The sequence below is a fragment of the Simochromis diagramma genome, unplaced genomic scaffold, assembly GCF_900408965.1.
Source record: "Simochromis diagramma unplaced genomic scaffold, fSimDia1.1 OVJJ01000333.1, whole genome shotgun sequence".
Taxonomy (NCBI): Eukaryota; Metazoa; Chordata; class Actinopteri; order Cichliformes; family Cichlidae; genus Simochromis; species Simochromis diagramma.
Genome location: NW_024386765.1, coordinates 659,646 through 674,536, shown reverse-complemented (window position 1 = coordinate 674,536; position 14,891 = coordinate 659,646).

Sequence of the window (14,891 nt, the reverse complement as noted above, 5' to 3'; positions counted from 1 at the left end):
AGCCAAGAACCCAAAGTGATGTTACAGTTTTTTCTGAATGCTTAAAGCCTAACTGTGATTCTTACAGCACAATTTCAAAAACTATTAATACTTATACCAAAATCACTCACCGAGTTTGCAAAACTAAAAGCACAAACACTGCTTTGCACTCAGTTTGCCATTTTGTAACACACACTCTGCAAACCTGTAGCTACAATCCACTGCACAGCACTCTTTTTGCAGAACTGTAAACACAACTCACTGCTTTACACTCAATTTCCAAATGATCAACACACTCCTAACGAAACTATACACATTTATGGCTGTTATTTACACTATTTTGCCAACTGTCTGGCACACTGTCACATGTGAAAACTGTTTTAGATAATTAGTTCACTTTCCAATCAGCCCAAGCACTATAAATAAGCTACAGGTAAGCTGTCCGTGTGGAGTACAATGGAGGGAGCAGGAAGAGTGAGAAGAGTGAGAATTAGAGGAGGCTGAGGAAGAGGACGTGGAGGTGAAGCAGCAGGACAAAGAGGACGACAAGGACGTGGAGGTGAAGTTAGAGGAAGAGGACAAGGAGGAGCAAGAGGAGGACGAGGAGGGGGAGGTGGAAGGGTAAGAAGAGTAAGAAATAGAATTGCTGATGACATCAGAGCTACAATAGTGGACCATGTAATCAACCGTGGAATGACCCTGAGGGAAGCTGGCCAACGGGTCCAGCCTAACTCGAGCCGCTACACTGTAGCAGGCATCATAAGGACATTTCAAAATGAGAATCGGTTAGCACAGTCACTTTGCACTAAGACTTGCAGCACTGCCGTATGCTGATGACAAACACAACAATACCATAGATGTAAAAATACTGAAATTGATACTTTATAGAATTGCTAGCTGACCAGATGCTGGGGCAGAGGAAGCATGTTCACTGCAGACCAAGAAACCCATATAGTCAATATGGTGATTGCAAATAATTCCATTAGACTACGCGAAATTCAGCAGCGCATAATTGAGGATGACACCACCTTCCAAAACATACGAAATGTGAGCATTTCTGTATGAGGTCGTGTACTTGCCCGCAACAGAATCCGAATGAAACAAATCTACAGAGCACCTTTGGAAAGAAACAGTGAACGTGTAAAACAGCTGCGATATGACTATGTGCAGGTAAGCTATAGTATCATTGGTACTGAATCTGGAAGTGCACACTGTAGTGCTGTGCATGTGCCTGCTGTGCTGAATTTGTTTTGTCTTGTCTAGAGAGTGATGGAGCTCGAGGCAGATGGGTCATGAGCAGATTGTTGTGGATGAGGCTGGTTTCCACCTCACTAAGACAAGGAGACGTGGCAGGAACATCATTGGACACCGTGCCATAATCAATGTCCCAGGACACCGTGGTGGTAACATAACATGTGTGCAGCTATAAGTCAAAATGGAGTTGTTCACCATCATGCAACACTGGGCCCATATAACACTGCACACATTACAACATTCCTGGACACCTTACATGACATGCTCACCAATGTTCAGAGACCAGAGCAGACCAGATACGTCATCATATGGGACAATGTTAGTTTCCATAGGGCTGCTTCGGTCCACAACAGGTTTACAGATCACCCACTCTTCCCTGTACTCAATCTCCCCCCATACTCTCCTTTCTTGAACCCAATTGAAGAGTTCTTCTCTGCCTGGCACTGGAAGGTCTATGACCGTCATCCCCATCAACGCATTTTACAGGCAATGGAGGAGGCATGTGGGGATATTGACCAGGCGTCATGTCAGGCCTGGATACGCCATTCCAGGAGATATTTGCCCCGGTGCCTTGGACTCGAGGACATTGCATGTGATGTTGACGAAATTTTGTGGCCGGACCCAGAGAGACGACACGATGTAGACTGATTTCTTTTTTTTCCTCAGTGAAATTACTGTTTTGTTTGGACTTGGGAATAAACACTTATGTTTGTTTTGATGTGTGTAAATAAACACCAGTTCTTGAAGTTTGGATCCCTCCATGTTTACAGACCTATGACAAAAGTATGAGCTCAAACTGACATGGCCTACCTTGTGCACAGCGAAAGCAAAAGCCAGATGAGTTTCTTATTCATACCATCAGTGTTTAGTTGGTGCATTGTGTGTTTATTAACCTCCTAAGACCCGAACTCTTCCACAGCAGCATTTTTAATTTCTCTTTGATATTTGGGCATATTGGGGCCCGATGAATGTAAAAACAAAGAATTACCAGATTTTTTTTTTTTACCTTACTTTTGTCTTTAAGAAAAATCAGAGCCACATGTGAGGATATTCGTTTAAAATTTAGATAGAACAGAGGCAGTATAATGTTCTTGTAAGTGGATATCAGGCCCTTGTAGAGCAAAATTGAGTATTTTGGTCTAAATAACCCAAAATGTGATGTCCACATATGTGGACGCAGGTCCTAGGAGGTTAATATGATGGCTTGTGTTACAGTTTTTTCTGATTGCTTAAGCACATTTTTTGTAACTATTGGCTAATTTTGCAAAACTCTTCACACAAATAAGAAAACCTGTCACCCAATAATCAAAACATTGTAGTTCTCTTGCAAAAGCAAACACAGCTAGATTAACTCTTCACACCTTCGTAAAAATGGTGTTTCCGTATCAAACAGTACACACAAGCCATCATCTACTAAGCACACAATGCGCCAACTGCACACTGATGGTATGAATACAAAACACATCTGGCTTTTGCTTTCTCTGTGCACAAGGTAGGCCATGTCAGTTTGAGCTCACACTTCTGTCATGTCATCCATAAGCATAGAGGGATCCAAACTTCAAGTACTGGTGTTTATTCAAACACATCAAAACAAACACAAGTGTTCATTTCCAAGTATAGGATTATTTGCAACCGCCATAATGACTATATGGGTTACTTGGTCTGCAGTGAACATGCTTCCTCTGCCCCCAGCATCTGGTCATCTAGCAATTCTGTAAAGTTACAATTTCAGTATTTTCACATCAATGGTATTGGTGTGTTTCTCATTGGCATACGGCAGTGCTACAAATCTTTGTGCGAAGTGACTGTACTAACCGATTCTCATTTCAAGATGTCCTTATGGTACTTGCTCCAGTGTAGCGGCTCGAGTTAGGCTGGACCCGTTGGCCAGCTACCCTCAGGGTCATTCCACGGTTGATTACATGGTCCACTATTGTAGCTCTGATGTCATCAGCAATTCTATTTCTTACTCTTCCTACCCTTCCTCTCCCCCCTCCTCATCTTCCTCTCCCCCCTCCTCGTCTTCCTCTTGCTCCTCCTTGTCCTTGTCGTCCTCTTCGTCCTACTTCTTCACCTCCACGTCCTCTTCCTCGGCCTCCTCTACTTCTCACTCTTTCTGCTCCCTCCATTGTACTCCGCACACACAGCTTACCTGTATTATAGTGCTTAGGCTGATTGCAAAGTGAACTAATTATCTAAAAAAGTTTTCACATGTGAAAGTGTGCCAGACAGTTGGCAAATTAGTGTTAATGATAGCCATACATGTGTATACTTTTGCTAGGAGTGTGTTGGAAATTTGGTAATTGAGTGTTGTGCAGTGAATTGTGCCTACAGTTTTGCAAAGTGTGTGTTACAAAATTGCAAACTGAGTGCAAAGCAGTTTTTGTGCTTTTAGTTTTGCAAACTCAGTGAGTGGTTTTGCTATAAGTCTGAATAGTTTTAGAGATTGTGCTACAGGAATCACAGTTAGGGTTTAAGCATTCAGAAAAAACTGTAACTGTTGGATACAAAAATACCATTTTTACAAAGGTGTGGAGAGTTAAGCAGGGTTATTCGCTTTCACAAGAAAACTACAATGTTTTGCTGATTGGGTGAAGAGTTTTCTTATTTGTGTGTAGAGTTTTGCAAAAATAGCCAATAGTTACAAAAAATGTGCTCAAGCCATCAGAGAAAACTGTAAAGCTGAGTGCATGCTGACCAAAGCCCAGCAGCCAGACCCTGATCTTCAACGCGTAACAAAGGCAGTGATGAGCAATCAGGCTGCAGCGTTTAATGTTCCTAAAGTAGAATCACTGTGGTGATCGCTTTGAAGTCTCCTTAGGTTGTTTTTGATCTTTGCTTTGTGTTGTTGGCTTTGTGTTTTATGGAAAAACTAAAAGAAGGACTGTGAGTGCGTTCTCATTAGAACAGGGGTTTGTGCTGGTGTGCTGTTGTTACTTTGTAAATATGTGACAGTGTGTCTCAGAAAGTAACGTAAGTAGCAGTGTAACAAAATACTTTCTCCATACTGCATTACTTTTATGAAAAGTAATGTGTAACATATTACTTTTTTTGAGTTATGTCCCCACCACTGGAGGCTGGTACATACCCACATAACATCCACAAGCATGCAAGGAGCCAGAAGAACATTGCAAAGTAAAACAGAGGAGCAGTGTTACCCACATCACCTCTCAGTGGCTCTCAGTGGTTTTCATTTTGCAGCTAATTTGTAAAAATACTGCGATGGTTGGTCCAAAAAGAATAACTGATGTTAGAAATATAAATCTGATGAATGAAATGATAAGAAAAGAAATATTTGCACCTTGTGCAGCATATTTGTACCAATCACAGAGGAGAGTTTTCTTTTCCTTCTGACAGAATCTAACAAAACATGTTGTGTGCTAAGTTTGGCTGGTGCCATTGTTGCATATGGTAAGGATGGTAAATCACAGTCCTGTCCTTTTATACAAATATGCGTCTTTCCCAAGGAGTGTGAAAACCTTTACCATGGTTTTTCACTGTGTTAGGCTTTAATTTTATATGTTTAAGTTTAAAACCAAACTACAGAGAAAATATAGTGTTCACTTAAAAAGAATCCATGCATACTACTTCACAGTTGTTGACATCTGCAAAGACATAAATGTGATTTTTCAGCAGCTAAAAAGAACATCGTGGAAGAGAAAAGTCAGGTCCTGCAAATTCCTGCAAAACAGTATACACACACACACACACACACGCACGCGCACACAGACACACACGCACACACAGACACACACACACACACACACACAGACACGCACACATACACACACACACAAACACACGCACACACAAGCACACACACACACACAACACACACACACACACACACACACGCACACACAGACACACACACAAACACACGCACACACACACACACACACACAGACACACACACGCACACATACACACAGACACGCACACATACACGCGCGCGCACACACACACACACACACACGCGCACACACAGACACACACGCGCACACACACACAGACACACGCGCGCACACACACACAGACACATACACGCACACATACACGCACACACAGACGCACACACACGCACACACAGACACGCACACACAGACACACACACGCACAAGCACACACGCACACGCACACACAGACACACACACGCACAAGCACACACACACGCACAAGCACACACACACACGCACACACACACACACACGCACACACACACACACACACGCGCACACACACACACACAGACACACACACGCACACACACACGCGCACACACAGACACACACACGCACACACACACGCGCACACACACACACACAGACACACACACGCACACATACACGCACACAGACACACACACGCACACACACACACACGCACAGACACACACACGCACACACACACACAAGCACACACAGACACACACAGACACACACACACAGACACACACACACACACACACACACACACAGACAGACAGACAGACACACACACACACAGACAGACAGACACACACACGCACACATACACGCAAGCACACACACACGCACACACGCACACGCACACACACATACACGCAAGCACACACACGCACACATACACGCACACACAGACACACACACGCACACATACACGCACACACAGACACACACACACACACACACACACAAGCTTGCACGGAGATAGAGGCAGCCTTCTAGAATAAAATGTGCACACACACACGCACACACACACACACACACGCACACACACACGCACACACAGACACACACACACGCACACATACACGCACACACAGACACACACACTCACACACACACACAAGCTTGCACGGAGATAGAGGCAGCCTTCTAGAATAAAATGTGCACACACACACATACTCAGGCACACAGAGCCAGGTAAGCAGAGACGGATCAGGGTTAACCAGGCATCAGTGCAATGTACTGTCGGGTGATCGGGGGCTTCCCTCCTGAGACCCACGTTTGTATGAGCGATGAGCGTGTGTGTGTGTGTGAGCATGCCTTGTCACTGCGTCATACCTTTGCCTGAGATAAACAACATTATCCAAAAGAACCAGAAGCAGAGAGAGGGAGGAGAAAACGCTAATGCCCTCTGCTTTATTTCTGCCCTCTTTTTGTTTCATTGGGGAGCTCGAGCTAGGCTTTCCGCTTGCTTGTACATGTCATGCATCTTAGAGAAATGTGGGTGACTAAACTCAAAGAGAAAAGCAAAGAGGTAATGGATGCAGTTCACCACTGGGACAGTACACATGGAGCTTTTTAAGGAGCCACTGGTAGAGCAGTCGTGGAGGCAGTCGGCAAGGTAGTGTGTCGTCCCAATTACTCGACAAACTCATGCCCACTATCCTGTTTCAAGCATCAAACTGACTCTCAGTCTTGGCACGCAGTGTTTAATCACAGTAGAGGCTCATCTGTGAGGTCGTATCTTATGTTCTTAAATGTTTACATTTTCACTAGACTATGCAATAGTTCGGTCATTCATGCCGTAAACTTCAACAAACTTGTCCACTATCTGTAGCTAGAGTATATTTTGGGTAGGAGGTGTTGAGGCTTTCAAAGCCCAACAGCCTGATTAGATTTAGATCTAAAGAAACCACAGAGGGGAACATGAGTACTTCTAAAACATTCATGCGTGGCTCACTATATATATATTTAGAATGTCAGTGTTGTTACAATTTCTTTGTTAGGCTGTTTGTGTAAGAAAGCATTAGAACAGTTGTTTTTATTTCAGAGCGTGTGCAAAATGAATATTACAACTGAGTTATTAGACTCAATTGGCTTCTCTCAAAATGTAAAAGAACCCACCCACCACTTTAATCACACTCTAGATCTTGTTTTAACATATGGCATAGAAACTGAACATTTAACAGTGTTTCCTGAAAACCCTGTCCTGTCTGATCATTTCCTGATAACATTTACATTTACAATAATTGATTACACAGCGGTGGAGAGTAGACTTTATCACAGTAGACGTCTTTCTGAAAGCGCTGTAACTAAGTTTAAGAATATAATCCACCCACTGTTATCATCTTCAATGACCTGTACCAACATAGAGCAGAGCAGCTATCTGAACGCTACCCCAACAGAGGTCGATTATCTTGTTAATAATTTCACCTCCTCACTACGTACGACTCTGGATACTGTAGCTCCTGTGAAAACTAAGGTCTCAAATCAGGAGTACCTGACTCCGTGGTATAATTCTCAAACACGTAGCCTAAAGCAGATGACTCATAAGCTGGAGAGGAAATGGCGTGTCACAAATTTAGAGGATCATCATTTAGCCTGGAGAAATAGTTTGCTGCTTTATAAGAAAGCCCTCTGCAAAGCCAGAACATCTTACTATTCATCACTGATTGAAGAAAATAAGAACAACCCCAGGTTTCTCTTCAGCTCTGTAGCCAGGCTGACAAACAGTCAGAGCTCTGTTGAGCCAACCATCCCTTTAACGTTAACTAGTAATGACTTCATGAACTTCTTCACAAATAACATTTTAACCATTAGAGAAAAAATTACCAATAATCATCCCACGGATGTAATATTATCTACAGCTACTCTTAGTACCATTGATGTTAAGTTAGACTCTTTTTCTCTAATTGATCTTTCTGAGTTAACTTCAATAATTACTTCCTCCAAACCATCAACGTGTCTTTTAGACCCCATTCCTACAAAACTGCTCAAAGAAGTCCTGCCATTAATTAATTCTTCGATCTTAAATATGATCAACCTATCTCTAATGATCGGCTATGTATCACAGGCCTTCAAGCTGGCTGTAGTTAAACCTTTACTCAAAAAGCATCTCTAGACCCAGCAGTCTTAGCTAATTATAGGCCAATCTCCAACCTTCCTTTCATATCAAACATCCTTGAAAGAGTAGTTGTCAAACAGCTAACAGATCATCTGCAGAGGAATGGTTTATTTGAAGAGTTTCAGTCAGGTTTCAGAGCTCATCACAGCACAGAAACAGCTTTAGTGAAGGTTACAAATGATCTTCTTATGGCCTCTGACAGTGGACTCATCTCTGTGCTTGTCCTGCTAGACCTCAGTGCAGCGTTCGATACTGTTGACCATAATATCCTATTAGAGCGATTAGAACATGCTGTAGGTATTACAGGTACTGTGCTGCAGTGGTTTGTATCATATCTATCTAATAGACTCCAGTTTGTGCATGTAAATGGAGAGTCCTCTTCTCACACTGAGGTTAATTATGGAGTTCCACAGGGTTCAGTGCTAGGACCAATTCTGTTTACATCATACATGCTTCCCTTAGGCATCATCATTAGAAGACATAGCATACATTTACACTGCTATGCAGATGACACCCAGCTCTATCTGTCCATGAAGCCAGATAACACACACCAATGAGTTAAACTGCAGGAATGTCTTAAAGGCATAAAGACCTGGATGGCTGCTAACTTTCTGCTTCTTAATTCAGATAAAACTGAGGTTATTGTACTCGGCCCTGAAAATCTTAGAAATATGGTGTCTAACCAGATTCTTACTCTGGATGGCATTACCTTGGCCTCCAGTAACACTGTGAGGAAGCTTGGAGTCATTTTTGACCAGGACATGTCCTTCAATGCACATATTAAACAAATATGTAAGACTGCTTTCTTCCATTTGTGCAACATCTCTAAAATTAGAAATATCCTGTCTCAGAGTGACGCTGAAAAACTAGTTCATGCATTTATTACTTCCAGGCTGGACGACTGCAATTCATTATTATCAGGAAGTCCTAAAAACTCCCTGAAAAGCCTTCAGTTAATCCAAAATGCTGCAGCAAGAGTCCTGACAGGGACTAGAAAGAGAGAGCAGATTTCTCCTGTTTTGGCTTCCCTTCATTGGCTTCCTGCTAAATCCAGAATTCAAAATCCTGCTCCTCACATACAAGGTCTTAAATAATCAGGCCCCATCTTATCTTAATGACCTTGTAGTACCATATCACCCTATTAGAGCACTTCGCTCTCGCTCTGCAGGCCTACTTGTTGTTCCTAGAGTATTTAAAAGTAGAATGGGAGGCAGAGCCTTCAGTTTTCAGGCCCCTCTTCTGTGGAACCAGCTTCCAGTTTGGATTCAGGAGACAGACACTATCTCTACTTTCAAGATTAGGCTTCAAACTTTCCTTTTTGCTAAAGCATATAGTTAGGGCTGGACCAGGTGACCCTGAATCCTCCCTTAGTTATGCTGCAATAGACGTAGGCTGCCGGGGGATTCCCATGATGCATTGAGTTTTTCCTTTCCAGTCACCTTTCTCACTCACTATGTGTTAACAGACCTCTCTGCATTGAATCATACTTTTTATTAACCTCTGTCTCTCTTCCACAGCATGTCTTTATCCTGTCTTCCTTCTCTCACCCCAACCAATCACAGCAGATGGCCCCGCCCCTCCCTGAGCCTGGTTCTGCTGGAGGTTTCTTCCTGTTAAAAGGGAGTTTTTCCTTCCCACTGTCGCCAAAGTGCTTGCTCATAGGGGGTCATATGACTGTTGGGTTTTTCTCTGTGTCTATTATTGTACGATCTACTGTACAATATAAAGATATTGAGGCGACTGTTGTTGTGATTTGGTGCTGTATAAGTAAAACTGAATTGAATTGAATATGTGTAGCAGTTTTCTCTGGCTCACACCTGATCCTGACCTCTTTGTACGACGTCCCTGTATCAGCGGCGTGTCCTGATGCAGCGGGCTGCCACAAATCGAATAAGTCCTTTAATATACAGTCGAACTGGCATGAGATTAATTAGCATATGCTCTTGCTATTTATAGTCATATTTTTGAAGCTGAGCTGTCATTAAGTGAATTATGATGTGTCACCAGATATAGCACTTCTGATAAAATAATCAAATCCGATATGTAAAGCACAGACTATAATCTCATTTTCTAGACCTTATTACATTTTGTTGACAAGATATTGGCGTATCTGATGGTTGCTGGCCCCTGACAGCCGAGTGCACAGCAAGGATGTCGTGTCCTATTTAAAATGCCCCATTATGCTCTGTGTAAAGATCGAATTTACAAAAAAATAAATGCTTACCTGTGCAATCGGCTTATGTACAGTTACAACAAAAGCTATAACTGAAATATTTTTAGAGTTTGTTGTGTTACACAAAGTGACAGTTTTGGATTTTGGAACTTGGTGTTGTGTTTCTTCAGACTAGTTTCAACCAAAGTGATCGATAATACATTAAAGGTCAGTTTACATCAGGGGGATTTACAGGTTTTTCAAGATACAGTGCTCAAAGGTTCAAAACTAAGAGTTTGGGCATATCCATGTATATTTTATACTGACACTCTTTATTGTTATTTTAGGTAAATATAATAGTTTGGTTGATTCCCAGAAGAGCTCACAGATATCTTAGAGTTGACTGAAGTTGGAGACTTTCCATTTGTAAAGTTGTCTGATAGTACGAGGAGTGAAAAGGTGAGGAAGCCAAGTAGGAGACGAGATATCAAAGGTAAACAAGTGCAAATAAGCAAATAGCCCCTTTATGACTGCACAGCAACTAAAGGGCGCTCGCCAGCACGTAGGTGTGTATGTTTCATCGTCAGCGATTAAGAGAAGAGTTCATGACCAGAACCTCAGAGGATTCATCAACTGTACCGTGACGAGCGTGAGGATAATGACTGCATTGTTAAAGGGTAACGCTGGTGCTGCTGGTAGAAACAAATGGGCGTAATAATCCTTTATCCACATGAAACAGCGGGTCAGGTTTATTGTTGGCATTCTGAGTTTAGTCATACTGGGTGTATTTATATCCGACCTCTTTAACTAATGCATCTAAATGGCTGCTATAATGTGCTATTTAACCTGTTTTAGTGCATCTACATTTGCTGTGCATGAAAGCTACTTTGCAACCCACAGACATCTGGGTGACTCCTCTCAGACTTAAGACTTAACGATACTGAAGCTCATTTTATTCTGGTGTGTGTCGCTGCTGCTCTCCGTAGTGCTGGGAGGTCTGCTTTCCCCACATTATCCTCATGGAAGGACGATGAGTCCCAGAACAGAGCCATAATGCCACAACATTAATTACATCAGATGGAAATAACCATCTCCTTTTGACTATTATGGTCTTGACTGACATGCTTTTATTTGGCATCCTGTCGCTGGGGTCTTTTTATTTTTTTAAACTGTGGAGAGAGCACTCAGCAGAAACAGGCAGCAAACTCTCTGCCATCAATATTGCATGATATCCATCTCCTATCGAAAACAAAATACACCCTCTCAGGAACAGGCATAGTTATCGAAAACTGTGTGTTGAGTGAATATGTTTTATGCACAGATAGCAAATAAAAAAATGTTTTTAGATGTAACAGGGGTTAAATGATCAGCGTCACTGGTAATTATAACCCTTACTCCCTCAGTGTATCTACTCTACTGGCATATCAGATATCTTGGGATACAAACTTGACACTCTGTCTGGCCTAGAAATAATTGTTTGACAGTTGCGCCATTTCTGTTTTATTCTATCTTCCGTGAAAGCTGCGCAATCTCCGTGAGTCTAACCTTCACCCTCAGACTAGTCTGTCAGTCCCTGTTCCTACAGGAACAGATTTACCATCATGGAGCTGTTATTAGTTGAGAGGATTTGGGAAAATGTTTCATTTTGTGCCTGGGACATGACTCACGTCGACATGCTCCTGTGTGCACAAGTAAAACGTGGCTCAACATCGCACTGTGTATTACATCAGTGCAGACAGGAAAAATAAGCAATGTCTAGAGGGGATGAATCAGTCTCTCACGGTCTCACGGTTATAATGCGTGATTTTAACAGCCATTCAAAATGGGTTCTCCACTGTTATATTCAAAAACAAAGATTTATCTCTTTTTTTATTTTTTTTTTATTTCCAGACTGACAGTACAAAAAAATGTCAGCAGTTTTCTGTCATTTTCAGTAAACATAAACAGTATTTTTTTAAATCACATATTTCTGTTAAAACCTTCACCAGCCTGAGTCATGATTCACTAATTATTCAGGTCTCCCAGAACATGTTTGTTCCATGAAAAATAAATACATGTACATATATCAGTAGAAAGAGAAGACAGGCCACATGATATAGTAAAACTAATGCTGGAATATTTCGTCTTTAATGTTAATATAACTGAAATTGGCCTTAAAGCTGGTAGAAAGCTTGTCTGGCTATCAGACCTTATCAGCGTCGTCCTTTAGATGAGTGTTGGACTCCAAAAGTAAGAACTGATCGTATTTGAGTGGTTGGAGTGCAAAGTTATAAACTAACAGCAAGCTCGGTTATCGTGGTGTATCCGATTCAGGCTGACCACGATGCACAGAAATACAAATCAAATGCAACAATTTCACTCACTGAAACACAAACCTGTACCTCAGAGCAGGCCACAGTTTGTCAGATAAATGCCTTAAAATGCAAACAACAACACAACAAACACACTTTCCAGTACAGTGGCTTGAATTGGCAGGGTAAGGCCTTTCAGAGAGCCATCTATGACATACGCCGAGAGTCGAGCCTTCTCAGTAATCACATGAATGAGTTATGAAAATTAAAACATCGCCGATCATAAAGACATTAGAAAAACATCCGGAGAGACTAAAGCCATTTTTAAAGCTCTAACATGAGATTTTAGACTTTTGCCCTTTGAAAAATACTTTGTAAAACTATGCGTGTTATGGAGAGGTGTTTGCCAGGATCACACTCCTGAAGTAAATGTGCGGATTGGTTTTTCACTAAACACTCTGTTGGTTCATGTTGCATTTCAAGTCGTTGCAGCTTGTTTGCGTCTGCTCTGACTACGCAGGTGGTACTTTGCCCACATCGCTGCTCTAAAGCTGATGGCAGTGTGCTGAACCGTCACTTAGCCGTTTAACACAGTTATTATATTATACAATAAAGTACGCAGGACATGACCAGATATTTTTGTAGGGGTTGTGTAATATTCACCAGAGCAGTTATCTGGATTCATGTCTTGTTTTCTGACAGAGCCCACTGTTGTATTTGTTTATACAGTGTTGTAATGATTCAGTGGTTTCAACCTTACCTTTATTACCTTTATTAAAAAGAACCAGTTTCAAATGTTGATAATGTGCTTGAATATTTTCAAAACCACTGATAATTTGCAGAAGTGAAAAATAAAGCAGATGGGAAACGATGGCAGTATTAGAGAAAGATGATGTCTGATTCTGACCTTTTCTCTCATTCACACTAACATCCCCCGTGCATAAAAACTCAATTTCCCACAGTTCCAAGGGTACGACCCCTCTTTTTGTCACATTAATAGACTGAAATAACGTGATAGCAGTTCTGGTGTCCTAAAAGGGGTGTTGGCCTTGACTCTTCACTCTCACACCAACCTGATTAGCTGTCAACACCCCAACCCCACTCAGCCCATCCCAACCCGTTGGCTTTACCTATTTCTGAGTTTCCACGTTGCTTTGGTTCTCTCTGTATGCCCCACAGTCTCTGAAAAGAACCATTTTCTAAGTCTGCTTCACCTTGTCTTTGCACATTTTAGTTACCACAGTGCAGAGATACATACATCTTATTTGTTAGAGGATAAAGACAAAGGAGAGAGAAAAACAAGAAGAGGTAGAATAATAATTTAGAGTACTCACAGTAGAGATCTTCTGTGGGGCTTTTATTTTTATGGTTTGGCACACGCGTCTTTGTTCTTGCATGTATGTGTGTGTGGGTTTGTGCACACATACTGTATCTGTCTCCAGTGTATACTCTCCACTCAGTGAACAATAATAATCCTCTGTAAAGTAACAGCCAAAGAATTAAACCTTCACCTGATGGTGTCCCTCATGGGTTTTAACAATTAACACACACACACACACACACGATACATAAATGCCCATCCATATGGCCTGAAGAAAACGCCTCCCACATAAGACTTCAATTGAAAATTCAGAACATGCATGCATTTGCACATACAAACTGTGAGATTTATGCATCCCCGATGTTTATACTGCACATACAAGTGTGCGTGAAGTGTGTTGTAGCTTAGTAGTTAGTCTGTGTGCATGCAGTAGTGGGACTGATTCTTCTACTTTCATTTTGACTGTAGGTATATAGGCTTCGATGTTCTGCATGCGTGTGTGCGTATGTGTGTGTACAGTCTGTGTAAGGTGTATGTAATAAAGGTTTTCATTTGGTTATGAGGCTTCAGAAGGGCCGTCCAGAGAAGCCTTAGATTGGATCTGCTGTGTGTCCGAGGAGAATGGGAAATAACATCAGCCGTCAGGAGAGGAAAGGTGAAAAATAACCTGTCATCACTTCTGTCTCTCACACACACATGCACTCGCTGTTTCAGTCTCTCTCTGGCACTTCTTCCTGGATGTCCTCCCTCTCACCTTTGTAGCTCTCTCTCTCTCATACATTTCAAACTCATAGCTGTTCTTGTCTCCCTGTGTCTCTTGGATAATGTAGCAAAAGTAAAAAGGGCACCTTGGGAGACAAATATGCATAGAAAAAAATTTCTGAAGTGGCTGTGATTTTTTTTTGTCAAAATTTGTAAGAAATTTAAATGCAAGATACTCAGTTGCCTGTGAAGGTTCTCAGTCATCCAGCTCATCGTAGTCAAAGGAGCTTGCAAGGAAAAGCGTCTGGACTTCTTTGAGTTGCTTGAAGACGTTTCACCTCTCATCCGAGAAGCTTCTTCA